Source organism: Chaetodon trifascialis, chromosome 2 (assembly GCF_039877785.1).
Source record: "Chaetodon trifascialis isolate fChaTrf1 chromosome 2, fChaTrf1.hap1, whole genome shotgun sequence".
Lineage (NCBI taxonomy): Eukaryota > Metazoa > Chordata > Actinopteri > Chaetodontiformes > Chaetodontidae > Chaetodon > Chaetodon trifascialis.
In genome coordinates, this window is record NC_092057.1 from 12689573 (window position 1) to 12705541 (window position 15969).

General features: G+C 37.9%; 1 long non-coding RNA gene across 1 annotated transcript; it reads right to left on the reverse strand.

Moving 5' to 3' along the window:
* Positions 1-1332: 1332 nt before the first annotated feature.
* Positions 1333-5566, reverse strand: LOC139336964 (uncharacterized). Its single transcript, XR_011602506.1, has 4 exons — positions 5391-5566; positions 3173-3224; positions 2903-2947; positions 1333-1625 (listed from the first exon to the last, which is right to left on the reverse strand). It is a non-coding gene; the product is annotated as an uncharacterized lncRNA (long non-coding RNA).
* Positions 5567-15969: the final 10403 nt, after the last annotated feature.

Consider the following 15969-nt stretch of genomic DNA (forward strand, 5'->3'; position numbering starts at 1 on the left):
AATGTTGTAACTATAGTCTTATGACAAGTATGGCTATTTTTAAATGAAAGGACAAATCAAATTCATTGATGAAATCTAAACGCTGTCCTTTCTCATTTACAACAGCATAAAGCATCCAGTAATCAACATATAAAATTAAGGCACAGCAGTCATTAGAAATAAATGTCTTTTATCAAGCTGAGACAAATATATTTTTGAAAATGTAATGGAAGAAGCAAGGTTGTATACCTGAAGCTGTTGACAACAGTTCGATTGAAACTAGGTCCATATTGTGTGGAATAAACCTTGTTGAGCTGTGGAGGTATTTTATAAAAACAAAGGAAAAAAGTCAGAATACAATACAATAAGTACCAAGAAAGTTGATATTATGCCTCAAATATTTCATCTTTGGTCTGTGCTCTTTTATGTATTTCATGTTCATTCATGCGTGGTCATTATTGTTTGAAAAGAAGTTGCATTTCTCCTCTTCAAACAGAACAATCATTTGTTTGTGGCAGTGCAATATTTTCACTTCAAAAATGCCTGTAGCTCACATGTGAAAACTCACATCTCTAAATATGCTGTCTTACCTCCATCTCAAACTTGAGCATTGAAAATATAATGCCATATTTTACAGATATGTATGTGCATTATTCTTAGTTATATATAATAGATTTATATTGAACTATATTCTGGCTACAATGTGTGGACAACTCAGTTCCTCTACAAGAATCAAAGTTTCATCTATTTTGAGAATCTTGTTTAAATTCTTGAAGAAAGCAACATCCTTTGAAGTTCTGTCATCTAAACTTTTCTTTTCTTGCAGGATTTGGAATCTGATTGTGGAAAAATGCCCCCCCCCCCCCCAAAAAAAAAAAGAATAGATACAAATGTATGTGAACTTACAGCTGTGGTTACTTTGTCTTTTAACTGCTTGAACACTGGTGAGGATTCGTTCTTAAGATCTGGTGTAAAAGTCTCTTGCAACTTAAATCCCAACTCAATTTTTGGCTCTGGTGGTGGGGCAGCTGTTGTGGTTGTATCTGGAGCACCAATAGTTGTGATTCTTGGTGTGACTGGTAGTGGTGAGGTTGGGTTAACTGGTGGTGAAGTCATGTTGACTGATGGTGATGTTGGGTTGAATGGCGGTGCCGTCATGTTGACGGATGGTGATGTTGGGTTGAACGTTGGTGAGGTCATGTTCACGGATGGTGATGTTGGGTTGAATGGCGGTGCCGTCATGTTGACGGATGGTGATGTTGGGTTGAACGTTGGTGAGGTCATGTTCACGGATGGTGATGTTAGGTTGAACGTTGGTGAGGTCATGTTGACCGATGGTGATGTTGGGTTGAACGTTGGTGAGGTCATGTTCACGGATGGTGATGTTAGGTTGAACGTTGGTGAGGTCATGTTGACCGATGGTGATGTTGGGTTGAATGTTGGTGAGGTCATGTTCACGGATGGTGATGTTAGGTTGAACGTTGGTGAGGTCATGTTCACGGTTGGTGATGTTGGGTTGAACGTTGGTGAGGTCATGTTGACCGATGGTGACGTTGGGTTGAATGTTGTTGAGGTCATGTTGACTGATGGTGATGTTGGGTTGAATGGTTGTGACGTCATGTTGACTGATGTTGGGGTTGTGTCAACTGCAAATGAAAATGTTAATGAAAAGAGTAAAAACACATGAAAGTTTAATTTTTCAGTGCAGCTAATTAAGCTTTATACCATCTTGTCATTGTTGATGTATTTTCACTATTCCAGAGGTTAGTTTAAGGTGGAGCAGTACATATCATTGTAAAAATACTAAAAGGTTTGTTACTGTGAGGCTGAAATCGACTTTCTGCATCACTAAGAGACTGTACTCTTTCATTGTTTGCCTTTCTTTTTGTTCTTGTTCTTTTTTCTTTTGTAAAGTTTTTTTTTTTTTTTTTTTTTCCAAAACAGCCAAAACTGTACTTTTCTACTGGGATCTGTAAAATCTGTAAATATAAAACCCTGAAATATAAGACACAAAATGTCTGGAAATGATAATTTACTATAAAACATCTTTCATAGACAAAGGTCATTCAAAATACTTTACATAATAAATGAAAAAAAAAAAAACACTCAGAAATACTCGTTGTGTGAGTTTATGTTGACTCTACACTAAACATATTTCTTACAGTCAAAAAAACCCCATGAAAAGACCAAAAGCAGCAATTTGTCAGCCCCTTTCTCAGCACTCTTCCTCACACTTGAAACTCAGCTCCAAACCCTATCAAAGGGGTTAAATAATATGTATCTTTGAAAACAGGTCACTGTTATACATATACTTTCAGTCTAAAAAAAGCAACTTGTAAAAGTAATTTTTTTAATACAGTTGGGTGCTGCACTTTTTGCAGCACCCAACTGTATTAAACTGCACCCAACTGCACAGATGCTACTAGAACCGTAGAAAATTGCATGTTCTCATTTTGGTAACTGATAATTCTTGTTGTATTTCCCTCCAAATCCTTCAAAATTTCCACTAAAAAGTACTATATGATATCAGGCAAAAATTTAGAAATTCATCTCTACTAAATGTATGCATTAATCACTTAATAAAATCACTTATTTTTAACCCTAACCCCACAATAAAAGTTACTGTCAGTAGTTTTTTACCCAGTTGATTTAGATCAACCTAAACAAAAGTATTTCTCAATCTCCACATCCTGGTTATGTAAAGTAATTTGAACTATTTAATAATGAAAGTATTTGGTTTGGTTTTGAAAAAATTGATAACTCCACCTGCTGCACTTGATAACAGGTCAGTAAAGATAACTTATAGCTAACATACGACACCATGTGAATACATTGCCTTTAGTCCATATTTTGCTCCACATTTTATTTTACCCACTTGTTCTTGTTGTTTTAAAGAGAATGCAAAGTAGTATCATAGTTTTACCTGTTGTCGCATTAGCAGTTGTAGCTGACATTGTTCCCACTTGTCCTGTAGGAAACAATGTCACAATGAGCAGATCTATATTTAGTCCACTTCAAAACAATGTTATTTTTGTAAGTATTATAAATCACTCCCTTCATCTTCTCCATTCTCTCTCTCTCTCTCTCTCTCTCTCTCTCTCTCTCACACACACACACACACACACACACACACACACACACACACACACACACACACACACACACACACAGAAGCGTGCACCCAAACAAATACCTGCTAATAGGAGGAGAAATATGAGGGATTCCATCCTCTTTGTGTGTGGTTCCTGTGAAATATTAAGAAGTCATCATTAATACACTTCAAGTGCATTTCCATATGCAGAACACATGCGCACACAAATGCCCATTCTAATATACACTCAGTTCATTAGGTACTCTTAGCTGAAACTAATGCAGTCTAACGCAACAGCCCTGCCATAAATCCTACCTTCATGACAGTTATGCTGTTCAGTTTTTGTTGAAACTGATTAAGAAGTGTTGATTAAACCTTTTGGTCAGTTTGGAGGTTGCAGTTTGTAGTGTTGTTTAATTGCGCTGTATTATACTGAGAGATACTATTTCCTTTTTTTTTGTCCACCCCTTTTCTATCAATAATGACACTAAAGAGTAAAAACACCAACAGTTTCAACAAAAACTGAACATTACAAGCCAGAATGAAGGCAGGGTTGCATGACTGATGTGATAGCTTGGTTTATTTTTAGCTACACTATGCGTACCAATGGACAAGCAACTCAACTTCAATATAGCCACAAGTGAATACATGTACCCAGATTTATGATTGTTTGTCAAATTGTTAACAAGATATGGCCATTTCCCGCAAAGCCAGGCTGTCTTGTAGAGCACACTGAGCTGGACTCATGTGTCCAATTCCAACTAAATTGGACTTATGGTGTGATTGGCATGGCCTTTCCAAAATTTAATTTTTGGACATTAATTACAGTGCCACCATCTGGCCCTGTTTTGTTTTTTGAGCTCGAATAACAGAACAAGAATGCTTCGGCCTAATTCAGCTCTGGTTGCCCCAGTCTTCAATCCTCTGCCTCTGTGTGGCAATGACTCACTCATCCTCATGATTTAACAGATGCTTGAAAACACACTCTGCCCACACTGTAACTGTGAGATGTACTGAATCAGATAGGTGAACATTCTGGAGAGACGAGTCTTGGGTAACTTGGACAAAGTAGTGTCACAACTCTGGCACTATTTAAGATTCCAACTGCAGCTGTAGACTACTGAAGAATTTCACTCTGGATGAATCTTAGATTTGCTTATCAAAGCTAGACTCCATTAAAAGAGCAGTTAATTTTGCATTCATACTTAGGAGGCATATATAAGCTTTGTCAACAGCTAAGCCTGTTGTTCCCTACTTTTTATATAGGCCAAAATGAGAAATAAGAGTCTGTCAGGTGTCAAACCGTATTTGTCATATCACACTGATATTCAGCTCGGTAGAGAATGACTCAAGATAATTATCAAGAGTCAAGATAATTAAGAGAAATTATGCTGTCTTGATCGGTTTGTGATCTGGAGTCTGACTCTGCTTCAGGACTTTTTGTTAAAATCTGATAATTATGCAGTTGTATGGTTATTGATACCAGACTTAAAAAAACTGTTATCTTTAGTCTCCCTAAACCTCATGGTGAAGTATCGACCTGAGAAGACATGAGTGATCAACCCTGCAGTTTAGACATTAACGAGGGTCTGTGACAAGCTGAACTTGTGTATATGGAGTAATTTGTAACAGATGCATTTCTCGGCTTACATATTTTATCCAATTAGAAGCCATCTTTACATTTCCACATACTTAAATATAGGTTTATGATTAACAAATACAGCAACATCGTGTAAGTAATTGAAATTCCAATTAGGCAATCTTAGCTGCTACAGTACAATTTTGCTCAGTATATTCATTATATCCAGCTGACAGAGCACAGTTCATAGGGCAGCCACACCCTGACAAGGCAGGCATCGCAATTTATCAGTCTTAAATACACTGTATGTTAACTGTCACATCCTTCAGAATAATATGCATTCCTTTTATTACTGCCACATTTGACCTTTGTGCCTGAGCAAATATCTGAAATAAATTTAAAAAATTATAATTTAAAAGCAGCAGCACCCATAAGAAAGGACGAACATAGATTGCAGAAATTCTGATTATAATTCCTCTGATTAAAAATCACACAATTCAAATAACAGTTGCAAACCATGGCACAGAAAACCACCATTTCAAATATAGCATGTGTGCATGTTTGTTCAAACCTAAAAAAAATTATTTGATGAAATTGAAATGAAATATAATTGCTAAATCTGAGTCCAGTAAATTAGTGGATATACAGTTGAATTGGTAATATAAAGTGACATCTAACATTGTTATATTTTAAATGTACAGTTGGAAACAGCCATGCCAATGTAGATATTTGCTTCCTTACCCCAATGGAGTCCCAAGTCCAACTGTGCAGCAGTTTTGTTATATTCACAGCAATGAATCAATGAATGGTTCAAGCTGAATCTTAAGAAGGCACCAGACACCTTTGCTTCTTGAGTCAAAAGATGGAAGTGAAGGCTTCCATTCAGTGAGTGAGGTTTTTGTGAGCAGGTTGAGAAATTCTTGCTTTTTTAAGCATAACTGACACAACTTGCAGGACTTGTTCTGCTGCACATCATTTCCATTCGAGAAGGATGGCGCAGGGTTCAATGTACAATGTAAAAAGGTGTGGAGGGTGAGAGATCAAGATACAATGCAGTGTGAGTAATGAAAGCATCCTTGCAATCTCAAACATGCACAACATCTCACAATGGACACAGGACACTTGAGTTTACCAGCAAGATGAGTTGGCATCAGTTAATTATCTCTGGTCCCTCACCTGTGGAGGCAGTGATGAGATTCACAGTGGGATTAACAGTCAGTGAACCTCTTGCTGGTGAGCCATTGTAGGGAGCAGGGCATTGGTTTTGTGGATAACTGGCCTTTCTGGGGGTGCTGAGAGTGGGAAGGAATATATATACTGTATATGGGAATATATACAGATGTGTAAAGCAAGTTTGAAATAACAGGCCACACGTAAATGCACGTGCAAATGTGGAGCCCACTAACTTACTTAATATATGCAGCCAGGCAAATAGTGCATGCAGTGCAGCATTTGATGCCATAGATCATAGCACACTCCTAGACGGGCTTGAAAGCCAATTTGGTATTTCTTGCCCAGTCACCTAATACACCAATTAGTCATCTAAGCAATGCCATTCAGCTGCTGTTTTTTTCCCCCCTCATTTTAATTTGTTCCAGCTCAAAATTTAGCACTGTCTTGGCTTAGACTGTCTATCTACAAATGACATAATTATTTCAATTCAGCCAATCCTTCATCAGGCTGCTCTTTATCAATTAATTAATTCATAAAGTAATTATTATCATTTGCAGCTGTTGCAGGTTGTCAGCTGCTTTGTACTCTACAGCTGGACTTAAAGCATCAAGTCTTTCATTTCGTCAACTGATGCAGACACACAATCACACACACACAATATTAAACCCATCACAACACTAGACAAACATAAGTGCAACTAATTTTAGACCCGAGTTCCATGGTAACTTAACTGTAACAGTGGACAGTATGGGTTTGACACACCGTCATGCCTGCCATGACGTAAAAGATGAAAAAAGGAGCAAGCAGCGTTTTACACTGTTGACGTGTTGGCATGCCATTTTTTCCACTGTACTTAGTGACAGCAACTGTCTGCCTTGTTATTTGAAGAGATAGATAGGTAGACAGGAACAGATTATTATGCTATCATTCTGATTATAAGAAGATATGCTGGTTTTATTAATTAGCAATGAGTCATTGATGTGGCTTTCTCTCTGGTTTAAGGTACCTGTCTCTCAGTCAGCCAACAAAGACACACAGCTTTCAGCGCTGCATTTTTGCCTATGAAGTTTAGATTGGCAGCGTGATTCTCTTTTGTCTTGCATGACTCCTCAAAGGTGTGTTCGTTGTAAGGACAAACACACAGAAGAAACACCTGCGTCAGTTCCACAAGTATGCAGCCATTTGCAACAACAACAGCCTAAGAAAAATGCTCTGATAAGATTTATTTTTGGACCTTGGGGATGATTAGTGCGCTGCACAGTGGGTACAATGTCTGCAAAGTGCACAGTTATCATATGTTTAGCACGCTACAGGTATATTACAACATAATACCATATTTTGATACTGCAAGCTAAATTAGAGGATAAACTATGTCTTAATATTCTTAGTATTCTCATGTTTTGACCCTTGACCTTGGAAATAGTAGTAGCAGCTATCTTTTACCAGAGCTTACAACCGAATCGGGGTGAAGTTTGGTCAGTCATCACTGAGATGTGTCAGTGGACTAAAAAGGAATCACTAATGAGTATTTAACATTTGCATCCAGCTTGAGGTCCTGCATGTGTGCAGCCTGGGGGCAAACTAAAGTGCCATTACACATAACACTGCAATTGGCTATCGTCTTAAAGGATCAACAGTTTTTAATGCACTCATCAGAGGAAGGGAAATTAGCAAGTAAAAGTAAATAAAATTGTGACAGAAATATTGACTATTGAGTATGGAGGAATGTGAAGTCGCACATTCATTCAGAAAGTCAAACAAATAGAAAAAAATGTATCATGCTGTACAATATATCCAGTGTATATGTCCAATGTATCCCTGCTTCAAGCATGTACTCAAAAATACATATTTGTACAAAATGAATGTTTAAAAATTTTAACATGTCTTTTATAATGCATATATTGGTTAAAAGAGGTTCACAATACTGCAATCAGCACAACATATGATACAAAATTAAAAGTGGACCGAAAGGAGAAACCATAGACAGACAGGAAGAGAGAGACAAATCTCTCTTCCTGGATGGATAGACATGGAACTGGTGTCATATTACAGAATTTATAGTTATGAGCAAAGAGGAAGCAAACACTTGCTGAACACCTTGATCGTGGCATCTGGTGGCATCAACATTCCCTATCTACAATAATGTGAATTCAACCACTGTTTGTTTTATTCATTATATTGTTTACTTATTTATCATATCTTGCTTTTTTTCTACACATGCATAATGCAATCTGCAAAATTCTGTACACTAAAACATATTTAACGTAGCATGTAAACAACCCAAAATAATATAATTTGAATAAAACAGTTATTTTTTGTTATCTCTGATACTGATATGTATTGAGCCAAACAAATGAATAACTGAAATTAATGTCAAATAAAGCCTCATCTCGATAAGCTATTCTTAATTTACATAATAGACAGCTTTAGCAGACCTTTCGTTCGACAACATTAGAGTGCTTGTACAGCCACACCCTGAAAAGCAGTCATTGTATGCTATTGTGCAACTATGAATTCCTCATGTATAATGCTGTATCACTAAAAAGTTATGTATAGAACAATGAACATCAACGGTGATTCAGAACAATTACTAACAGTCAATGAAATATAGAACATATAATGACTTTTACACATAAAAGAGCATGTTAAAAAAACATGTAATTGTTATATTGCTAGATTTAAGTAACCAGTAATACTTGTTTCTTTTTTGTTTTTTTCCCCCAAAAATCACATTTTTAAAATCACTGTAGTATACAGCAGTGTCAATATTTGCTTATATGTCCTAGTTTCTCAAAGCCAACTGTGGAGTTTAAAGCAGTGGCAGGCAACTTGCAAGACCTGCTCTGTTGGCGAACATAAATGTCCCTCACAAGTGGAGATCTCTCTAATTCACTGTGCAGGGAGTGATATCAAAGTACACTCAGTATTGGAAACCAACATAAGTTTCACCATTTGCGGCATCTACTGGGTGACAGACTGTGCATTGTTCTAGTTACCTCGTTGCCTCTGCTATCTGAGAGCTTACTGCCCCTTGGGTGTGGTCTGCTGTACACCTGAGCTAAATTCTGCCATTGCTTTGAGTGTTCTGAGAATTTCCTGTTTAAACACAATTGATGCTGTAACAAAGACAGACAGAAATAGATCTGCAATGGCATTCGAATAGAATATGAAACTTAATAGACATTGACTGCTTTGATAGAGCGTCTCCCTTTTTGCTTTTGAACTGATTTGCTATTGTCTATAAGCTCTGCCTTCTTCCTCCTTCCCCTGTGTTATGAAAGTCACCTTTGCTCAGACAGCAATGATGAGCAGCAGACCCATCCCAGTGATCACTACTGCGTACGGTATCACTGATGGAGAAACATGGAGGCTACAGGCATCCATGCACAATTTTACATACTCTTAAAGTATTTTTTTCTTTGGTACATGAAAATCAATAATCTGAAAGGGATCCAATACAGAAATGTTAATTTGATCAGACACGAGGTTACTCTTTTAAACTGAATCTCTATAAAACATGAAATTTTGAAAAGAAAAAAATGCTGTTATTTATATCGTGTCAAATAAAAAAGACAACAGACATCAGCAAGTCATCCGTTAAATTACTCAGTTATATAAATAATATTCAGTGTTTAGCATTATGTCCAAATGAATAATAATAATAAAACGATAATATAATATAATATAATATAATATAATATAATATAATATAATATAATATAATATAATATAATATATACTGGCACATTTGTTTAAAAATGTTTGGATACATATACTGATCATTCGCAATTTAGATGCATCATTCACTTATTTGTGGTTTTCACTTAATGAAACATTTAGTCCAAATTTTATACACACTTCGTGGTGAAAGGTGGTGTGAAAAATCGAAGAAAAAAGAAAAAATAAGTCTCATTGTCAAGCTAAAAAAAGCTAATAACAAAGCATTTTCAATGTTTAATATTTTGCTTCATGATATATCATCAATAACACTTGCTGGTTTGGCTCTGTTATGAAATTGTGACTGTCATATCTACACTGGTTGACACAAATCATATATTATATAATAATAGTATCATAATCAACTTAATGTATACAGCAACGTGCTATAAATGGACCAGGATTAAAACATTTCAGGCCCAAAATGAGGCAAACAATATTAAAAATAATACAAAAACAAGTATGATGATGGAAATAAACAGTGTGCTAGCATTAATAAGAAGCTTTTCCAAGACGTCACCGATTGTGCAGCTTGAGCTCAGAGCTGAACGACCTTTCAGGATCCTGGCTCACAGAGGAGCGGCAATTCAACCATACATCTGCATTATGCCATTATGTAATGTCTGTGCTGTACAGACACGCTGTTTGTTGTGGGGACTAAAGACATGATTTTCTTTTTTCTTTTGAATGAAGGTGTTATGTCAACAACCACCAACCCTCTTCTACAATGACACGCAGAGAGAGCAGCACTCTCACACAGGAACTCGAGTGAGGATGAGCCAATATCCCTACATAAAGAGTGAAGGGCAATCAAGTGTCTTCATACGTTAATTGACAGGCGATGCAGTTACATCAAACGTTATCTAAACTTTATTTTATTTCAGGCACATGTATTTGCTCAGCTCAGCCTCCCTGAAAGCCGAACAGTACCTGCTCTCACAGAAATATGAAGCTTTTTTTAAAATAATACTGATCTTCAGATGCAAGCATTTACATACTGTGCATACATACAATTTTAAGTAGCTTCAACCCAGCTAACTTGATTGCGTGTTGATTCACGTACAACTGTGTGAAGTAACTGTGAGTTAACATTAACTGATTGATGATCAATTAAGTGTGAACAAATCACATAAAGTCAAAGTGACTTCATCATTTGTCAACAGTGAGCGACAGGAATTCATGATACATCCTGCACTCATTCATGCATTGAATCATCACTGCCCAGCATTACTTAAGTATGTGCTTTGTATCTTTCTTTGAAGTGTGACTAAAAGCACTTTCTTTAAAAGTTAATCCCTTAATATGACACAAGCCTCATATTAGCTAGGGTGTCTGTGACTACATATTTTATCAAATGTTTTTATTACCGAAACAACGGTAATTTGCAAAACAGGAAGCTCAGCATGAATTATTGATATTATTGAATAGAGTGTGGAAACAAAATCATAAAAACTGAGCCAAGAAACCATGAAAATGGAAAAGCATAAAGCCCTGATTTGATAACGCAAATGTCAAGGGTATGCAGTAGGCCTTGTCATTTGGGTTCGGGTTACTGCTCCTCTGACATAAAGTGATGCTGTGACCCCAACATGTCATGACATTAAACATGACACTGACCACAAAAATGTAACAAATTTGCAACTTTGATTGATAACTCCATGTGAAAAATGAATGATAAATAAATCAATTTCATTCAGGGACTGTGAATGTGTATCTCTTAAGTTTTCTCTCTGTTAGCTGCATCAACCTGAAGACATTTGTCACAGACTGCCCTTTGAATTCTACACATGCATGTGTTCTTATCATGCATCCGTGAACTTGGTTTGGGAACTACGGAGCGAAACTTTTATGGAAAAAACTCATAAATAAGAAGATAAACATGACAAGTACTGATCCTTCCATACAGGGCAGGCTGAGTGGTTTGATGAGTATGGAAACTACCCTCATCATCATATGCTTTGGCCTCTCTCCACCCTCCACTATTTAAGATTGAAGTGGTTATTCTCGCACCAACTGACAAATGTCTCAGCCTTTTTCTTTTGGTTAGAAACTTTTTGAAAATTATGGCTATGCCTGTACTTGATTGGATATAAGATAAATTAAAAGGTTGGCAAAACTGTTTCTGTTAAACCAGTGGAACAGAGGTCTAGATTAATGAAGAAATTGTACTGGAAAGCTATAAAGGTTAAAGCTGAGGTGGGACTGAACAATACAGACAAAGTAGCTGCCTCCAAGAGGCTTCAGATCGTGTGTAACTGTCATGGAGCAGTGCATCATAATGTCTGTATGAGCAAACAGTAAGATCCTGGAATGAGTCATGACAGTACATAGCTTTCATACTCTATTTCTTGCATAAGATACAAGTCACATTATTTAACATCGTATAATGAACTAACACGGGGAAAAGTGTTTTTTCTTTAAATGAATAGCAGGAAAGTAAAGGTCAACACAATGCGCATTAAGAACAGCACAGCAGAGAAAAGAAAAATCATGCATTGTGAAAATGTTGTGATATTTTTGCTGTGTCTCTTGTTCTCCCTCATTTTAATATAGAGGTGATATGCATTAGATTGCATCCATATAATACATATAATCTGCATTTCCTAATACTCTGTTAATCAAATCAGTCATTTTATATGTTATTATTCTTTGTGGTCTTTTATTAATTTTGTGACTGGTTTATCAGAAACACACATTTGTGTGAGTGGATGTAGGATGTAGGATGTAGGAAGTCATCTTTCCAAATGGATGTTATTGAAGGGTTTGCAAAAATATAACAGTATTCTCCCCAGTCATCATTTTTAGGGCTTCAAAACTATCTCTAATGCAAATGATAAAAGGTGAGTGCCAGATATCAGGGTGGTTCCTGGCACAATTCACTACAGGCTTGAAGGATTCAGGAAGGTAGGAATCAGGATTGCCGAATCAAGACAGGCATGTAATTGGCTACCTAGCTCAGGACAGGAAGGATGTAAACCCATGACCTGAACCTCATCGACTGCAGGCCCGCAAGCAGGGTTGCAGGCTGAAGGCTAGCTTGCTGAGTTATGGCTGGCTGACTGGAGGTTAGCAGGCTAGGCCTGTAGCTAACTTTCTGGATGCTAGCAGGCCAGGAAGCAGGTTGGTGGCTGGTGGGCTGGATGGTAGTGGGCAGAGATGCAGACTAGAAGCTAACAGGCTGGATGCTAGGGACAGTGAGGCTTGGGCTGATAACAGGGAACCTGGGGCTGAGGCTTGGCTGCAGAGGAGACTGAAGTGACAGGATCAGAAAGGAGAAAGAGCAAGTTCATATATTATTGCTGCTGGGAAAGCATGGCTGGCTGTGGATTGCATGGAGGCTAGGAGGTTGCTGGCAGGCATGTGATAGTCCAGAGACACAGAGAGGAAGGTTCATAATACAAAACACGAAGACACAAATCACAGAGAATATACACTGAGTCAGCCTAGAAGTGTAGCTACCACAGAAGCTGAGACAATCTGGTGACGGGTGGGAGCCGAGCCGGGGTTGATGAGCGGCAGGTGAGCAGACTGGGAGAGATGATGGGCTGAGTGCAGACAGGTGGGTATGATCAGCAGGGATCCAAGAGCAAAGAGAGTTGAGTGACAGGACAGGAATGAGACACACACACACATCCAGAAAAAACAGAGAGACACAAGGGAACAATGCTGGGGCTGGGGCCGTGACACTGCAAACTGCGTCTTTTCAAAAGACACATGACACCTGGCTGCTCTCCAGAGTATGTGTCTGAGTGACATTGCTGCTTGCAGTTTCATGGCTAACTCCCACAGTCACAATGCCTTATAAAGCACTGTTATGGAATGATGTTCTTTATTTTCATGACAATAAAAGATTGCATCCTTGTTATCTGAACACACCCTTGCAGAGTTTATTTACTGAAAACTGCATTGTGGCAACATTAAGCCGTCTGTCATTGGAGTGAACTGTGACGTGGGTAGCAAACCGGCTTGATAGGGGGAACTATGTTCTTCACAGTGTTTACATGTGACCACTTGAACACCTTTTGCTGATTGATCTCACACTGAATTCATTGTGTTCTGTTCTCAAATGTTCCGTTTGTCCAAAAACATTCCCTCTATACTTATGAGAAGAATTTTTTTGAAACATTCCAGCAGCGTAATGACTATTGTCTATATAGCCTTTAGGAACATGGACTGAGTGACAGTTCTTGTACTATTACATTGGTTGACAAATTGCCTGCATGTAAAGCAAAACGTCCCCGTAAGGCAGTTTGGTTTGCAGACAGCAGTCAATAGCAAACACAACAAATTAGCAAAATGAGGTGGCCCATACAATGCATACATGCCTACACAGTAATCATAGGTACAGGTTAACAACAACATCACTGCTGGCAGTTGTCACCTGTCAACAAAACCATCACAGAGCTCAGTGGGGAAAAAAATAAATTGTAAAGCAAGAGAAAAGGAAAATGAAAAGGGAACCATATTACATCTATCACTAGTCACAAGAGAAATCACAAGGGTTTGAAAAGCCCATGGCTGAAGGAATAAGACCTCACATACATTGTTGCACCTGTAGTGAGGTAAAACTTCTGCCTTGATTGAAGCAAATTAAAACTCACGATGAAAAGGTTGTTGGGAGTCCTACAAGATGACCTGAGCTTTCTGTGTGGCTCTGACTCTCCAGCTTTCAACAGAGACTTGTCGACATTAAAACTTCTGAGCTTCCTTAAAAAGAAAAACAGTCTGAAAAGTTAGTCTTATCACCCAGGGTAGTTCCAGAGTCGTGTTTAATTCATCCATTTGTGCCTGTTGCAATGAAACACTGATAAAAAATGTCTCAGTTACAAATGATATGTGAAAGATGAGCAGTAACAAAATCCATCTCAGAGATCCTATGATGTGACAGTATGCTATCACAGATTTTGTTCATCCTTTGGAAAGACACTGACACTGGAACCATCTGTGTTTGAACGGAACAAAGTAGAGTTAGTTACTATATAAGAATAAAGCAAGGCAAGCCATGAGACTTAATCGATTTTTATATAAAAAGCTTTTACTCCAGCAGTGTGAATTGTGACCTAATTTGAAAGCACTTAAACATACAGAAATTAGTTTAGTTATTTGGTTATGTTTAAGTTTATTCAAGCATCCCCTTTAGAAGCACATGGATGTGCCTCCTGCCTTCCTGTGGTCCTGAAAATACAATAGAGACAGTATTGTATTATATAGTTGTTACAAAGACTACAGGGAAACTTCTAAAACTTCTCGGGGATTACAGTATTTGGAGGAAGCAGTGCTGCGAAATTATCTGAGGTCACATGTCAACATTATAAAAATAGTAAGGTGTTCTGCCCTAACAGGAACAACAGGAACTGATTGAGAGAGATCTACTTAAGTCCTCCACAGCCTTGGGAAAGAGGCAGAATAAGATATAAAGAAGCAAATGCATCACACAAAAGGTGAACAAGACTCAGAGTCTGTAGCCATGTTCGGGGCTCTGTGAGGCTGTATTTAGGCACAATGGTGGTAACTACAGTACACCAACATGCTCACAATGACAATTTTAACATGCTGATGTTCACCATCTTAATTTTGCATGTTAGAATGCTGCAAAAAGTACAGCGGAGGCCAAACCAAAGCTGGGGCTGCATTAGTTTTGCAGGTATTTTTTCTTCAGCCAAAGTATCAGTTAGTTTGTGTGGATGATGGTGGTTGGTTAAGTCAGGGGATTATCAAAGTTATTACTGGTCATCCCGAGGAGGGCATGGCTATCTGTTTGAAAAACGGTTGTTGAGACATTTCACTAAAAACCAGAGAAAGTCAACCTCACTGTGGTTCCAGATGAAAAGTTGGGAGATCCCAAAGTCATAAATTTTTCTCTGCAAATTATAATTATTTTTGACTTTTAACTGGATTTGTAGCACGTAAGCACAGATCACATATATGGCCACCTCATGTTGCTTCAGAAGGTCACCTTTCTTTTTGGAGGGGTAACTGTTCCGCAATGTCAGACCCACAGCTGAAGGAAGACTTCAAAAATGCTCACTGACATATTTAGAGAAGAAGACGAGTGGCATTCCTCAAATCGGGCACCTCCTCTGCTCTGTCTGGCTGACATTCTCCATCCACGCTCAACAGCATGCAGAAAGAGCATGAACAGGCAAGAATGGCCAATCAGCTGTCAGTAAGCTAGTGCTCATGCCGTGCAAGCACAAATGTCACATACTTCAGCTACACAAACAGTGTCTACCCGCCTATTTACAGAACATGACGAGCACTTGAGGTCGAGCATTATTTAAAATGACAATACAAAATGTGCACTTGAAGTGTCGTCTTTTGTGTGTTTGAAAATCATAGCGGTATTAAGGACGAAACTTTTTTACTTTCCGTCCACTCATGACTGATTGTATGAAGGGTTTGCAAAAAAAAAAAGGCGTAACACATGAAT